We start from the raw sequence: 17,571 nt of genomic DNA on the forward strand, positions 1-17,571 counted from the left end.
TGTAGGAAGACAAAGAGAGGATTCAGCAGTTTCCTTCTGGGCTTATTTCCCTCTATATCACAGTAACTAATGAAGAGACTTGAACAAAATCATCTCCAGCTGAAATTTTGAGAGCGAAGAAAGAGTGGCAAATGCTTCACTAAACAATTGAATAGCTTCATTTTGATTGAGTGATGCTTGAAGAGCATCCACGGAACTCCAGAGGGTGGATATGCTCTCACTATTAGCCATGGTGCTTGGTGGTCCCTGCAGGCAGCTCTGGCTGCATGCTGGCTGCTCCACATGCTCACACAGGTACATGCAGCCAGCACCGTGGTGCTGCTCCCTCCCCTGTGTTGCATAGGGCTACCCCTTTGTGCAATATTATCAACACCACCTGAACCTGATACCACCATAGAATTCTGCACAGCAGTGACAGCACCCAAAACATCTCTTTGTGGCCCCTCACAGAGACCCCATGCTCCTGAGGCCCATCCGGGCCCCTCAGGCCTGTCCCATGGTCCCCTGTGAGGGTGGCCCCACACAGGCCTCGGGGCTGAGTGTAAATGACAGAAAACTTTCTTTTGCCCTTGAGTTCAGAGACATTTAGAAACTAAACATAAGACATTCAAGTGTTGCAACAAGCAATTTTGCAATCATCAATCATTTCAGGAATGGCCTTCAAAACACAGCAAGAGGCATGTTTCAACACCAAATTATCACAATTGAGGCAAGGAAAAAGAGGGAATATGCCATGTTTCCATAAATTCCCAGTCACAGTGGTTTGGGTTATGGCCAGTTAATTCATTCAAGTATACTGTTAAAATTTAAAAGAGTGGCAGGCCTATCTTTAAGAAGGATTTTTTGGTCTCTTTTAGTGAAATTCTGATCTCTATGCATTATGAAAACATACTTTATTGTGGGACATTGGCAGTGTCCTTCATCTGTCTGCTCTTCAGAGAGTTATAATTCAGTGTATTATATCCAGCTATCCTATGCCTTTATGATTTGCTAATTCCTGCATTACTTTTTTTTTTTTTTTTTTTTGTGCCCCAAACCTACATGATTTGCAGTTAGTAATTAGCTGGATTTCATGTCATTTCTCTGCATTTGTACAGAGTCTTCCTTTCCATTTGCTCTACAGTGAAACTGTAAACATTTGTCATCTTACACCAGTTTCATATCTAATAAAAACAGGGAGCAACAGGGCTATTGTTATAAAATTAATGAAAAGAGATCTCCCTGCAGATAGCAATGAAGTGGAAGAAATTAACATAAAACTGTTATGAAAAGAAGTACTTTATTGTATAAAACATCTATTTTACAACACCTACAATTGTAATAGCTCTTCAGAGTACAAGCCCAAAGAGTTTACTGTTCTATTTCAAATGCTGTGCAATTCCAAGCTTTCTTCCAAGTGGAAATGTGCTTTGAAGGATGCAGTAGGAGGATGCACTACTCATCGATGTTCACCGGTCACCTCTGCAGTCAGGTTTTGTTGGAATAATTGAATTTTAGGTTGCCAATCTTTGCATTGCTCTAGCACAGCAGCAGTAAAGTAGAGCACCTTGGTAACATTATGAGAGGTGAACCAAGAGGCAGAGTAATGAGGAAGCAGAAATAAAAGGTAAATTTTTCAGAGGTTGAGGAGATGTTGGATATCAAATAGAAAATGTTGCAGTCCTCCAGGAGAGGAGTGGAATGGTGACATAGCAAGAATTCTCCTACCAAGAACCTCTGTTCTTTTGGAAGAAATACAGCTTGAAAAGAACTTTGTTAACCTCTGGACTCCATGTTCTCAAACCTACTCACAGTCACTAAAAAGAGTGGGGAGATCATGGAGGGAGCTGTTCGGAGTGCATGACTAAGCTACAAAAATAAGGAGAGATCAGAGGGCAAACAGGACTGTTGGCTCAGTCAGAATTTCTGCTGATAACAAACCAGGGCTTTGCCTATGTGAAGCTATCAGGCTTTGGCCTAGTAATTTAGAAAAAAAGCCATGTAGAAGAGCTCAGAATCCATTTGCAGTTACACAGCAGTAAATTTAGACTGACTTCATTCACTGAGTTCATTGGAGTTGCTCTAGATTTATATCAATTTCAACGAGAGCTTATAATAATCTACTGAGAATTTAAACTTTGTGCTTGGATGTGCAAGAGTGAGAATTGGCTGAGCTATACAGGCTCAGCACAGACCATGGTATCCAAAGAGGAACTTTTTGCTACCACCCTTATTGTGCTTCTTGCGCTATTAAATTCTTCTTCTGCTCCAAATGAGACTGTAAGAATTAAAAATTGAAACTACAAATGGGCTACCAATTATTTATTGTTCCTGAGCTCATTCTTAGGATAATTATATCATCATAGTGTCATAGTCTTGTGCAGGTTGGAAGGGACCTTAGAGATCATCGAGTCCAACCCCCCGGGATTCGAGCCTCTGTGTAGCAGAGCGGCACTTCTACCACTTGCGCCACAAGAGGGGATTTGAACCCAGGGCCTCCGGTGTTGCAACGTGGCATTCCTACCACTGCGCCACCGGGGCACACAAATATAATATCCAATAACATCCAAGGGCCTATTGTTATTAATTCTGCATATTGCATGAGAATGGGTTAGGTCACCCATTAGGCTCCTCAGTTGTCACTTTGCTCAGTCCTCGAATCTATTATAGCAGAGATGTACAACATATTCCTTAATTTATTATCACAAGAGATTGTATTGGTGCATTAAATACTTCTTTAATAATGAGTGGGCACACCATCTCTGCTTCCCATGCTTGAAGATAAACCCTCCATTAGTAAGTTTCTGAAAATGAGGCTCCCTGAAGAAGAGAAGAAATGTGAGCAACCTATTTGGAATCAACTGTGTTCTTCAGCCAAATGCCAGCTGAGGATGCCAGGAATTAAAAATCAAGCCTATTATTTCTGGATGTTCACATGCATGCCTGCCACATGAGTTTTGAGCCAAGAATGGATCATCTCGTGAGGTAGCCTTGTGAAATAAGATAGCTCCTATCTCTATAGCATGTGTTTGACTTCCATACGCCTATTTTTTTCTCATTATCTCTGATATGTAGAGGCAGCTGTAAACTGTCAAACCAGGCATCTAAGCAGAAAAGATTTTTGTTTCAGGCACTCTTATTTGTGCCCTAGAAAAGGTTATCCTGCGATGAAACCCCCACGGACACGAGCATTTGCTAGCTGATGACCCTCGGAATATTACTCTTACATCATATGCCAAATTTACATCTACACTTACATATTTATTTTTGATAAGCAAGGCACCTAACAAAATAATCCAGTCAAAAGAAGTTAGGCATGGTGCCGACTGAGGCTTCCTTCTGAACTTCACTAAGCACATGTGTACCTTAAGCAACACTGCAAATCCTTTCCCTAAACTGCTCTTAGCCATTAAGGGAAAGTATGTTTACCCTAAGGAACTTCAAGGCTGTATTAATGTTCATTCCTGAAAAGGGAGAAAACAGTTGAGATTCCTTTCTATGAAGTCACTAAAATTAAGTGTGGGGCAGGGAGGAAATTCAAAGAAGTACCTTCTTATTTGATCTCTTTTTTTTCCACTGTGGCTGAGCATTTGACTTGGTTTCCCCAGTCAGCTCTGCTACAATTACCAGCTTGCATGATATGGTAAAGGCTGGCTTTAATTTTTAATAAATATTGTCCTTGAGAAAAAGAACTCTTGGCTAAAGTTCTAGTCCTTTGCATTTTGAAGCAGCAATTAAGCAATTAAATTAAAGCCTGTAAAATAGCAACAGTTTCCATTATAAAACCACCAGCATCTCCACCTCTTTGAAAAGCACTGATAAAAATGCCTCAGAAATTCTTTGAAATCAGATATCTTGCAAGTATCTGATCTTCATCTTTAAGATAGTAGAAAGAACAGAGGTTATGCAAAATCCACGTATTCCTTCCAAACCAGAAGTGTTCCAGTTTCCCAGCTTCCTAATTACCTTTGCAAAAACCTATTTAGCCTTACTGTACTTAAAGCATTGCTGATACTCTGGTGCTTCAGTGCTACAGATTTGGGGTTTGATCAGTCAGAGAAGATAAATGTTAATTTTTCTTGTTTCATCCCATCTACTTTGTGGTCTTTGCTATCTCTTTCATTATATTCCAGATATAAGCAGATTCTAGCTACACAGTTTCTCTTCTTTCAGTTTGACTTTTTTCAAAACAGCAGTGTTTTTGGCTTTGGCACCAAGATGAGGATAATTACCATGTGGTCTCCATTTGCTTGTAGGTTGAAGACCCCCACCCTAGATCAAAAACAATTTCAGTTGACTGAAACAGCATTTCCCAGCAAATGGAAATGATGCATTTCTGGCAACTTTTCAGTGTAAAATGAGTCATCAAATCATACTGAGTTAAGTGTCTTCACCCTTCCTTCCCCCAGCTCTTAATTCAATAACGGGTAGGCACACAATAAAGCTTCATCTTCAGAATGTGTACAGAATACACAGGGTCACAAAGATAAACACTTGATTGCTAGGCATCTAGATCATGAAAAAGCATATAATTTGAGTCAGATTGGGTTGAAACTAAAATTGCAGCAAACTATTTACCACAGATTCAAACTGTGGAGAGAAAACTTAATCTTTTCCTAGTTTTTCATATTCTCTCTCCCCCTCCCTTCACTTACTGTAGGAGTTTAGCATTGCAATTTTTAAAAAATTATTATTATTTGGTATCTAATAAGAAACAAAGTATTGAAAAAATCCATTACCAGTCATACTTCAAATTAAATGTGAAGCTTAGAAAAGAAAATGTTGTCAGTGTTACTCTAAAAATCTCAGTGGTGAAATAGAATCTGCTCTAAGCACAGAAATCAGAGGTAGCTCTGTAACTGTGAAGCAATATTTGTGGTAATATGTGGAATTATATGAAGGGAAGGGAAGGGAAGGGAAGGGAAGGGAAGGGCAAGGAAGGGCAAGGGAAGGGAAGGGAAGGGAGAAGGAGGAAGGGAAGGGAAGGGAAGGGGAAGGGAAGGGAGGGAGGAAGGGAAGGGAAGGAAGGGAAGGGAAGGGAAGGGAAAGGCTGCAATGAATGTAGTAAGGGAGGAGATATTATGTCCTGGCTGATCCTTAGATCTACCAACCACAGTTACACCTACGCTCTGTTTGACATGCTGGTGAACTTCAGCCTTTAAAAAAAGTAGTTTGCGATGTATACATCCACTTTGCATCAGAAGATTAGTGCACTGCCTTATTTCATGATTATATGATTTGTGTGCCTCCAGTGGCACAGTGGTTAAGGACACCACTTTGCAACACCGAAGGCCCTGGGTTCGAATCCTCCCTGTGGCGCAAGTGGTAGAAGTGCCGCTCTGCTACACAGAGGCTCAAATCCTGGGGGGTTGGACTCGATGATCTCTAAGGTCCCTTCCAACCCGCACGAGACTGTGATACTGTGATATGATCCCATACCACTGCCTGAAAGGAAGGCTCAGCTGTGGAGTTTTGAGCATGTGGTGTTTTATATATTTTTAAATTTGACTTTTAGTATTTGATCAACACAGTAGTGCAACTTACTACAATTTTGTGATAACTGTGGAAAGCAGTATAATTTGGTCTCTGCCTTACAGTACATTGGCAAGTGTGAGTAAACTACTCATTAACAAATAGACCTTGGTATACCACACATGTGTACGTACTTTAGTACTGAACAGCATCCACAACAGAATGTGCCCAGATACCTGTGTTCAAGGACAATGGTGACCAAGCAGGCTCCAGCCACTGCTATCCCATCCCCAGTGCCTCCATTGGCTTCAGATCAAGGGATGCTTGATGTGCAGGATCAGCAGCAGCATGGTGCCAGCCTCAGGCTAATGCACTTGCACAGAGCCTCTTGGTGAGATCTTCAGATGGTGCTGTTGGATTGATGCCACCTGAGGCAACAGAGCAATGCCAGCCTGAAGAGCTGGGGCCATGCCTTGAATTTTTAATATGGTAGTTTGTTTAGACCATGAGATAGGAGCTGATGATCAGCTAAATTGAGAAGCTCAGAGTTATAAAAGATGCAAGAGTGCAGGATGGGTTTCTCTATGATTTTTAAAAAACATAGGAATGCTTCATTTCTTCACCCCTTCTTATCATTCTTCTTTCCCAATCTGTAAACTTCTTTCCCTTTAGCAGGAAAAACTGAGTTCACAGGCAATGTGACTCTGTATTTAAATGCCCCTGCTTTCTTTTTAAATTAAATATATGTATTTAAAATTTTTATCTTTTTTGGAAAGTGTAATTTTGCCTCAGAGTACACCAGCATTTCCCGTTCTCCCTTGTCACGGCTCACACTCAACGTCGGAGTCATAAAAGCTGCTACTGTTCATTCACATTTGAGGCATGAACAAAGGGAGCTTTCTGTAGCCCGTGCACCTGGAATGTGAAGTGAGAATGGCAACTTCTGCAGCATGCTTCTACCAGGTGGTGGGCCCTTGCTAAACCAGGAAACTAGGCAAAAAAAAAAAAAAAAAAAAAAAAAAAAAAGGTGAAAATGTTAAGTGGTGTGCTACCTTATATTTTAAGGCACTAACATTGTTTTATGTTGATTGCACGTTTCATTTTTAGATTTAAAACCCCTCACTGTTTTGAATTGCTCAGCCATCCATCAACACAAAGCAACAGGATTGTCAGCTCCTGCAGGATTTCGCAGCAATGCTGAGCTACACGGATTGTAAAGTTTCTGTAGAATTTTTGTCAATGTAGTGCAAAACGTAGATTGTACTTCTAACAGGCAGAAAAGAAATGGGAAAACTCCCTTAATGGTTTCAGATGAAACAAATGGCTATTAAAAATGCATTTGTGTCTCTGCCAAAGCAAAACACAACAGTTACTTGTTTCCTCTAACAATAGCTTAACATTCATCTTCTCAGGAGGATATTACGCTATTACGTAGCTATCGTTCAGGCAGCACTCAGAGCAGATTATGTAAAAGAGAGATGCAGAGGTGAGTTGCCATGTTTACCCCACCCCCAAAGTAGCTCAAGAGTAAAATATGAGGCTACGGTATTTTCAAATATGTTTAAATTTGCATGGTTTATATTCTCTTACAGAAGCATTGTACATTTGAGCTGGTGGTTTTGTACTACAATACTGGAAATAGCGTTTTGTTCACATTTCTGTTGAATTAGTTCTGAAAAGAGCTTGCATGCCAAAAGAGGCCAGAAAAACCTGCTGTGTGGTTTTAGAAAGCATGGTTGAGATCTGGCAGATACAAAGAACTAACAACAGCTCTAGCAAAAATAATTTTACCTTTGTTCAGAGCAGATTGTTGACTACTGAAAAATTTGAAAATAAAGTGTTTGGAGAAATACAACTTTAGCATTGGTTCCCCAGCAGTTTTTGTGGAACTGAAGTCAGAAAAACCTTTCCAGAATCCCCGGGATTAACATTTCACATTATGTTTATAAAGTTGTGCCACTGACGTTTCTGCCTTCGCTATCTAACTGATGTTTTTAATATTCTAAATCCTCTCTGAGGGAATAAGACTCTCCCACTGATTCAAGTGGAACTAAGATTTGCCCAAAACTGAATACATCTCATCAGTACATTGAGCTTTTATTTCCTTCAAACCATCAATAAATATCACCTTTCTGTGTTTACTTACTGTACTTGAATACCTGGAGTTGCTTAGATGTTCCATTGAGGCTGAATTACAGTTGCCTTGTAAAAGGAATTAGGGTTTTCCTCATCATCTATCTGACAGAGAACTGGATGCACTATTCTGGCAGCTTCTTACCCTTCTGGATGTGTAAAGCCCACCTGCTTTCCTTTTTTTCAGAGGCTCTAATTTGCACCTGGGCTGAAATCATCCCTTGGGGACAATCAGGTGTGTCAGAGCAGGCGAGGTGCCTTGTGCTTCAGCTGCACCTATTCATGAACACCTTTGTCTCCAGCAAGGTCGCAAAGGTGGTGTAACTTCTATGTATAAACATAGTGCCTTCATTAGGATGGGAAACATTCTATTAAGAAGATCTGTTTGCCTTCTTACCCTTTTATATATCAGGAACAATGCAAGGGGTGTGAGGTCCTGCATGTAACCAGTTTATACATTCTAAAACAAGTCTGAGCAAGTTGCAGTTCCTGCCACAGTGGTTTACATAATTCCCGTCACAGGCAAGCTTATTTCTCCCTCCCCCTTTCCGCCCACTTCCACCTCTTTGAAAATGCCAGTCTTAGTGCTTAGTAAGATTTGTATCTTCAGTATGGTTTGGTCAAGTTTGATCAGATGTGCTGTGATGTTCAGATCTCTGTATTCACACACTTTTTTATATTTCCTATCCTCTTGTTCCCTGTGTGCACTTATAGTATCTATAAAATTATCTCCTGTGAAATAGCTACTTCAGTTTCTTTTAAACACTCTCCCGTATACTTTCTTTTTGACCACAAACTGCCCATTTCTCCATTAAAATTGCTTCCTGTTTATCTCCTAATTTCAGCAACTTTTTTCCTGCCTTTTATTCATTTTCCTGTGACATAATCCATACTCCGTAGTCACCAAGTTCTCCTTTGTCTTAAAAACAAGTAAAGCTCCATGAATTGGCTTAGACAGTCTACAGTCAGGTATCCTTTAAATCAATGTAGTCTAATTTCTCTGCATAGCAAAAAGATGTGGGAAAAGACAGCTTCACCATAGAAAAGATCTTCTGCCACGTGGCCCATTTTGGCAGCATTCTCTGTTTGGTTATAATTTCTTCATTTTGTCATTCTGGATTTTACCACAACTGGTTGAATATGTTTTTGTGTAAGCCCAGTTGCCAGGCTTCTTATTAGTCCTATTTTGATTTCACATGCCTGAGATACTTTTGGTTGCCCTTCCATCTACTCTGCTTTCTCTTTTGCATTCTTCTTTTTAGCAACATCCATATTTCATGATTGTCCCTGAAAGGATTTTGCCACAAGTAAAAACCTCTACCTTAAGATCACAAGAAATGTGAATACGTTCATGCTCTTGCTGTTAATTTTTACTTCACTATAACTCCAGTGTAAATCTTACAGGTTATGCAATATCTATAAATACTTTGTATAGTCTTTCTACAAAGTACTCAGCATACTTTCAGGTGCCACATAAATTACAAATCAGAGTAAACGAGAACAATTTAAAAAGCAATACCAAGTTGTCTTCCATTCCTCTTTGGTGATTACATCATCTTACTTTTCTTATCAACAGCTGCCCATTTATTTTTGCTGATCTTTTTCTCTACTATGCATAGCAAAGTCTCTCCCACTGGAAAGTGACCCTTCTAACTAATACTGATCACAAAACATCTTAGGGATGAATATTTCATCCTCTATGTTCTGCTTTCACAGTTTATGATATTGCTTTTCAAGCTCTACACAAATCCATTGTACATGCATGTGTGCATACATTAAATGTATACGTATAGACAGATGTATGTATATGAGAGATGTATGCATGCACATACAGAGAACAGATGAATAAACAGTGTAAATTAGAATCGCTGGAGGGAAGACCTGCCAGGCACCTGGCACTGAGAGACCTGGACATCTATGCTGTTTCAGTCCATGGGAGGTGGACCAGTACGACTTATGGGTAAAAGCAATGGGAAAGTAACACAAAAATTTACCTGACACATAACACCAATTTTTAAGCTAGCTGTTATCCAAAGAGTCAAGCAACAAAGGAAGATTACAAAACAAAATAAACACCACCTAGTTCTGCTAATGCCGTCCTTCCCCCACCTAAAAAGACTGTATAACTTTAGCAGAGAGACATATTTCTTCCATGGCAAGATACACTAAATCACATGCTATCGGGCAAGTGACCGCATTTACAAGCAATGCATACTTGGATCATTAAAAACTTATGACTTATATTGACCTTGAAAAAAATCTCCAAACCAGATTAGAGAACAAATGGATTTAATTTTTTGGTCTTTGTTTTAAAGCCAACAGAAATCAAGCTCTTTAATTTCAGGCCTACTCAGGGTTTCATGAGCTAAAACAGTGGAAACCAGCATTAGATTGGACATAAACTTCAGAAAATGTGTTTGATATCTTTCTTCGAAAATTATGTATTTTAACTGAGAAATGTTTTACTTTGTGGACTAGAATTATGTGATATAGAACCGCTGAAAGCCTCAGTCCACCAACATGACTTTTGGCAGGCTAAGGCAGAGCCACACAAAATTAGAGTGAGAGACAGAAAGTAATGATTATTTGAGCTGTAGGCTAAAGAAGCAAGAATAATAAATCAGGTATATACACTATAAAGCTTCAAAAGTTTCCAACTGAATCTTAAGATTTGTGGCTTATTTAAAATAATAATAATCAAATCTATTTGATAAGATTTAGTGGTTTTGAAATGGAGTGTTAATAAATAAAGACTTGCAGTAGACCAGAGGTAAACTGGGAATGAATATATTTCTCTCAGTATACATTGGTCGAAGGTATTATTTAGCAGAGCTTTTGTCACCTCCATGATTATTAAGAAACAGGAAAAACTTTCAAGGGAAGAAGAGAAAGCTGTATGCTTTAAGAGCTTAAAGATGAAGTACAGCACACCTGGCTATATGTTGGTTTTCTTGTCTTATCTGTTGAAAGAAAGGTCAGCTCTAAGTCCTGCTCAAGGACAGAGGATAATTTAATCATCTAAAGGCTTTCTGTATCCACTGCTCACTTAATCTTTGCCCCAAAATTCAGTTGAATTGCCTACCACACAATTGTTTTTTACATGAAGGAGATTTTAATTCCAAAGTCAGACACATTCAAAAAGAAGTAGACGTGCCCTCACGTTAACTACTGAACGTAAATTTATCTCATTTGCAAATAATGGTATTAGATGTGAAATTTTTAGCTAGGATTTATCCAATTAATAACATGGACATTTGGGAGGATTTATCCCATGAGCAACATGGACATTTTTTGGTGTTTAACTATACTGTTGTCGCAACCCAAGTAGAATCCTGACTAAACTGCACATTTATGCAATAAGTGCATATCACCTGGAATCATGCAATAAATTATTAATAGTTTGGCTCTGTTGATAATGTAGACTTAGGATGGAAAGACTGAGAGAGTTTTTGAAGATAACATAGCCTGGTGAAGTAAAGCTGAATTGGCTTTAACTCAAACATTTCATTTAAATCAGACTTGTGAAGGGCTGCACTGTAGCTTCACAAAAACAAAGAAGGCCAAAATAATATATCTTCCTATATTTGTTCTCAATATATAAAATAATCAAGAGGTTTGCATGTTTTAGTATAGCTTTTGGTTTTGTTTTTTTTTTAATATGCTTCTACAACTCCTTTCTATCCAAAGTATGGGATTTTGTCTAATGGCTACATTTTTATATGTTCAGATAAAAAACACTTGCACTAGCTCTGTGCGCTGACAGGGGTTTTGCTTGCTAACTTCTACTGTATCAAATGACACACCATGAAAAGGAAGTCTGAGGGATTAGTTTTATTTGCAAAATGCATATTCAGAAATAACTTGAGATTGAAAAGTTACCAACTGATAGCCACGTTTAAATCAAGAATATTTATATATGTGATCGTATTGCAGACTTGAATCATACCTTAGAAAAATGTCAGAGTCGCGAGTTAAGGAACACAAGGACTAAGCCTGCCTATGCTTGGTGAGCAGAGATGTGGCCAGATTCTGTGGCACCGGTGATATTAGATACTTCTGTCCCTCCTTCCTAGATCCTCATGCTTTCTTTTTGGACTCCTGCCCCAGCATTTCTTCTCTTTCCTGACTTTTTTTAACCTGCTTTGTGCATCCAGCTACCTATCCTGTTAAATCACTACTGGTTACCTGTCTATTTCTGTTCATGTTACCTCATCAGAGTTAGCTTTACTTCTGGCCCCACACAGTTCTTTCTCTTTGCTCTTAACTCTGCAGTTAATCAAGCAACTACTTTCTCCTTCAATTAGTTGACAGAAGCACAGAGGTATGATAAGATCATGAGACATCCCTTACTCTTAGCTTCAGCATTAAGCATCACAGTAATGGGAGTAGCTGTTGAAAGATAAAAAGAAAAAAGCAGTTGCTTGGAAGGTAGTTAAGCTACACTCCTCCATTACAGCCATATTCTACAGTGAATATCTATGAGTTTTCACTTAACCATGCTGAATCAACGTTTTTAATGGAATAGTCAGGGGTACCAGAGGCCCACCTCCATGGAATGTTTTTAAGACATATTTCCAGAGTGTGGAGAAGTTCCCAACCAGGTTAACAATGGAATACATGTAAGAATTTATCTAATTTGGAAAAGAAATATGATGAGATGATTGTTTTGTACTTTGTTCTTGGGAAAGAAGAATTTATGTTAGGTGAACCTTACTGAGAAAATCCAACTATAGTTCAAATCAATGTTCATGGCAAATATTAAGAATAAAATATTAACATGTGAAATGATGGATAGCATTATGTGTGCTCAATAATAAAAGACAATGCGGGTGCTGTACTGTGCAGCACTACACAGGTAGTTGAGTTAGCACCCACTAGGCTTGGGCAGCAGAAGCAGAACAGCCACATAAATATGTCTCTCTCCTGCAATTGCACTCATTGCTTCCTGATGTCATGACTCTTGAAGAACAAAAATATTTTACTCAACAAACAATTATTTCAGTGTGAATGTTATGCAGTAGGGAACTGGACACAGTGGGTGAGATTCATTTGGTTGAAAATATGACAGGGCCACTGTACGATTTCCATTATGGTTAGAATGATTATTATTTCTGGAGTGTGAATCACCTCATCCTTGTGTAGACATTATATCACAGTCTAGAACTGCCCCTACCTGTTCACTGATGTTAAAGAAAGTGCATAGCTCAGGAGTGGACATTTAGAGTTAAATGTGATAAACCTCACCTACTCTGTCCTTCCTTCTACAGCACATCACTTCAAAGTGAAAGATGACTTTTACTCTCTGTAAATGCACAGGAAACATGAAGCCACGCTGAGGTACCACGGTATAACAGAAGTCAACTACAATATTCAAGCACTCAAATATCATGGACATACTTTTAAAAGAGTCCAAAATGTGGAAGACTGGAGAGAATCACACCCTGAAATCAAGGAGAACATCAGTAAAGCAAGTGTCCCCTTGTCTTTATGCGAACTGAGCAGCGCTTCTTAACAGAGAGAAAAAAACAAAACTATACTTTACATCATTGTCTTAGATGGCCCAACTTCAGAGGGAAGCATTTTAGCATTTAGATTGTGCATAACTTTCAATTCTGAGCTGTGACCTTTGGGGAAGCACAGTGGGAGGAGCTTGCAGTAATAACTCCTGGTATATATAATGCTTTGGTTTGCTGCATTTTGTATATGAAAAAGCTACATAAAAGAACAGATAACATTCTTATTCTGCTTCCCCTCGCTCTCCCTCCTTAACGCAGCAGTGTTCTTACTGGCTCTAGTAAAAAGGTTCTCAAGTGCATTTTAGGCAGAAGCAGGAAATTTGCTTTCCTAGTGGATCAAACGGAGCTGGCACTAATGATACAGCACAGGGAGAGGGAAAAAAAGAAAAAAAGAAAAGGAAAAAGAAAAAAGAAATGTTCAACACTCAGCACTAGAGGAGAGCAAAAACAGAGCACACTTTGAAGAGTTTCCTTACTGCAGCATAGCCCTGCGTAGGAGAGTCATTTTGAAGTTTCTCTGTTTGTTTAATTTTCAGGTCAGGTTTTGGCACTGTGCTATGATTGACACAATATAAAAGAATAAAGGCCCAAACAAGGCAAAGGGGGAAAAAGCCCACATATCTTAGGGAAGTGTGAGACTCAGTAAATCAAGCAGTCTAAGAAGTAGGGCAGTCTGAGTGCCTTAAGGATTGGTACAAAGTTGCCTCTTAGACCACGAGATGGTTATCTACAGATAGGCCTCTAATAACCAATAACCAAATGTCATAGCCTAGTTGGGAACTAAGAAATTATTTTCTTAAAATTGATCTTAATTATAGGGCCCATAAAAATAAGAATAGAGCTAGAATGCTGAATGGCAGAGTAAACTAGAGGAATAGCATAAACTACCAATATGAGAGTTTGTTATTGTAATAATAATTTAGTTAATGTGTTTATTGCCACTGCAAATGCCTTTCCTCTCAATTGTGAATCTCCAAGAAGAAATGAGAAACTGGAAATTCAAAATCTCAGTAATGCCTCCTATTTTATTATGTTGGCTCACAACCTCAGAGATGGATTCTGGTGGTACAGCAAGAGGTTGAACCTTCCCACCAATATTCCATTACATTTTGCTGCTGTGTGACAGATGGTAGTAGAGCAGCAGTCTGACAAAATGGCATCTAACATGGAAATGTATACTAGGCAAAAGTGTGTGAATTCCTTTGTGCTAAAAAACAGCACCCGCTGACATCCACTGATGCTTGCTGAATGTTTATGGGGACCAAACATGTGAGCACAATCAAGTGTTGTGTTACAGCAGTGGTGACAGTGACAGTGTGTCACCATCACTGGTATAGACTGGTACAAGTATGGCATGCAGGCTCTTGTTCATCCCTGGCGATCATGTAAAGCCAATGGTGGTGACTGTGCTGAAAAACAGTGTTTTGGGGCTGAGAACTTGCTCTATCAAATATTGCTATTGTGATCTTTGTATCTGTTGTAGTTTCCATGGAAATAAATAGGAGGCACTGCTTTGAAGGAAGGAATCAATACACTGTAAAACCTCAGATTTTAATTTCCAGACTGAAAATATTGGAGTTAATTATGACAGTATCAGAGCAATAAAAGCCTTAGTGGAGTGGTTCAAGGCATTGGTAGATTCTTCTCTCAGTCAACTCACACAACAGCTCTAGCCTTTTTACAAATCAGTTCAAACTTAGCTAGAAACTTGCACACAATGAGGCTGTTTTCACCAACAGGGTGATGGCTTTCTACATCTCTGTTATATCAGCGCTGAAGAGATGACTAGCAGTGAGTAAATTATTATCTTAAGGTGGGATATGTTTGGCAGATTTCGTTTTGGCAAAATAAAACCACATGGCAACACAGCTCTCACTTGGAAGGAGGTATACCAAGTAGCAGAGGGAATAGCAGGAAATGATGACAAAGAATCATACCTGGCTCACCCGTTTGCACTGCCCCAGTCAACGAATGCTGCAGCCTCATTGAAGCTTATCCACTCTTCAGGGAGATGAAGTGAGGCAAAACTATTTATTACTGTTATGATCTTCAGTGAAGAATGGCTACGTAACAGCTGGATGTGTCATTCTCAATATAAAACCCATCAAACTGAACCTTCCTCAGCTCTGAGCTCTTAGTGATTCAGCAGCAAAATTCCCAGCTGAGACTGTTCTGCGAAATGGAATGTTTTGAAGGACAGGGCTGTCCCCTCTTCTGCGTGATCTCACACATACAGCTATAATCATCCTTTGAGCTGATTCAGCAACATCAGCATCAACAGAAAAAGTATGACAATGGCAAAAACTAGAACAATTTCTACTAATTAAGAAAACAGTTTAATGTAGAGGTTGTAATATTTATACCCTCAGTCACATTTTATTCCATATGAATTGAATGAACCAGCTTTTTAAAAATTATATGTGAAATAAATGATACATGCCAGTCACAACTTTTCATCCCTGATTAAAAAGACTAGTAGCTTATTGTGAATTATATATATTTTACTTTTTAACTGATGACTGCTTGTGACCATACTATAGAATCAATCTATTTTGATATTTGATATCATGTATGCATTTGTATTCAAGTTTACTCCAACTTTTCTTTTTGACAGCAGTCAACGGTGGGTATATTCCTGAATGTATTTTGGACTCTTGTAAGGGTCACGGCATGGTAATGTGATCATAGCAGATATGCCTTATACATTCACTGCAAGGGCTAAATGAACATCATCTACCAGAAAGCTCATCCTTAGCCGTAATTCTACAGAAATAAAGAGACTGCAGTTGAAATTCATGCTGGCAGAGGATTTCTATTCTGCACTGCCTTTCATTTCTCCCTTAAATGATCATACATAAACTAACTCATTTTTAAGATAGGAATAAATAAGACAGAGAGGAATTACGTTTGTATGGTTGAGGTTTGCTAATGCAGGCTCTATAACAGACTATGAAGTCCAGAGAAATACAGACAGTGCAGTAGGGGATAAATAGACAGGAGATTGTCAGTAAAGATGAAAGAGAAGGAATCTTTTTTCAGGTTATCTTTGCAGTTGGATTACTATAAAGCCAGTAAAAGAAGTGGCAAAAAAATCTCTATATAATAGAATATGTATTTATGGTTCCTTACCTCACAGCTTAATGTACAGTCTACATGCTACTACTTCAAGGGACTGAAGAGGGAGAAATAGCTGTGGTACCTATGAAACATTGCTTGCCTTTTTGGAGCAGCCAGCTGGAATTGGCTAAAATGCAGAATGTCACATCAAATCTCATACAGATGAGAGGTTTGCTTGCTTTCCAGTAGAGATAACAATCGTGATGAGCCAGCAGAACGCAGTCTGCAGCAATATGAAAGACAGCACATGAACATTTACTAACTCTGAATAACAGGATGAGCGAACCTGTAACTGCACCACACCTTCGCAGGGTCATGAATTTATTTACTCACTTATTTTTCCTCTGTAGAGCGATGTCAAGAGTGTGGCCTTTTCATCTCTTCTGCAACCAGTTCATAGTCTGAGTCCTAACAACCATGGTTGCAGAGAATATGGTGTGCTGGCACCATGACAGCTTTTCTTTCTCTACAGCCTTGGAGAGCCTAAAAATTCTCATCGTTTTTTCAGAAACAGCTAGCCTGAATGTGAACAAAATCCTCCACAGATAGGGGACAAGCTTGGGAAACAAGAGTATAAGAGGAAATATTTAATAAAGAAAATGATGGATGATTCCAAGGAAGAAATTAGGAAGAAATCATCTCAGGCTTACGTGTAAAAGCACTGTGATGTAACGGAAAATGTATCGTGTTGCGGCCGCTGGTTTCACAACAAAGGCAAAACTGTGAAGCTCATTTATGACAATGTAAAAAAATAAAACAGAAATATTATGTTGATAATGAGCCCTGACTATTCTTTCTTTTCTTTTTTTTTTCTCCTATTCTGTCACCTTTGGTCTGCTTGGCATTCACCCAAATTAGAAGACTGACAGTCATTTCTCTTTAATAATCACTCTTGGAAACTCAAGAAGCACTCCCTTTTCAGCTCTGTCAACAGGGAATCATTAACACTGGAATATATATATGTATATATATATATATATATATATATATATATGCTTAATTGTTTTTACTGAAATAAACACTCTGGGTACCCCCTGCCGTTTAATGAACATACACTGGGTTAACTACAAGGGCTGCTACCACTGCCATATTTGATTCCTTGCTAGTGGCAGATGAAAGCTTAAAGCACACTTATTTTTTTGACAGCAAATATGATTTCACTTTTTTGGCTTTCACATCAACCTACCCTTTTCAAAGTAGGGCAGACTAGCAAAGGCTGTCAAAATAAGGCTAGCAAGTAAGTGGAGTAACAGCTCTCCAAAGAGCTTGATTATTCTCCTATGAAAGAGTCTGTAAACAAAACCTTTAGGCTTTTGTCTACTAAACAGTGCTTAGAATTTTTTCCAGCCTAGCA

The 17,571-nt window shown here is 38.8% G+C and overlaps 1 long non-coding RNA gene across 1 annotated transcript in view; it reads left to right on the plus strand.

Moving 5' to 3' along the window:
- Nucleotides 1-16,994, plus strand: part of LOC107325694 — a 29,823-nt gene extending 12,829 nt beyond the window's left edge. The window contains exon 3 of the long non-coding RNA XR_001559745.2: nt 12,852-16,994. This is a non-coding gene — a long non-coding RNA (uncharacterized LOC107325694). The remainder of the gene's footprint in view (nt 1-12,851) is intronic.
- The last annotated feature ends 577 nt before the right edge of the window (nt 16,995-17,571 follow it).

Source organism: Coturnix japonica, chromosome 1 (assembly GCF_001577835.2).
Source record: "Coturnix japonica isolate 7356 chromosome 1, Coturnix japonica 2.1, whole genome shotgun sequence".
Taxonomy (NCBI): Eukaryota; Metazoa; Chordata; class Aves; order Galliformes; family Phasianidae; genus Coturnix; species Coturnix japonica.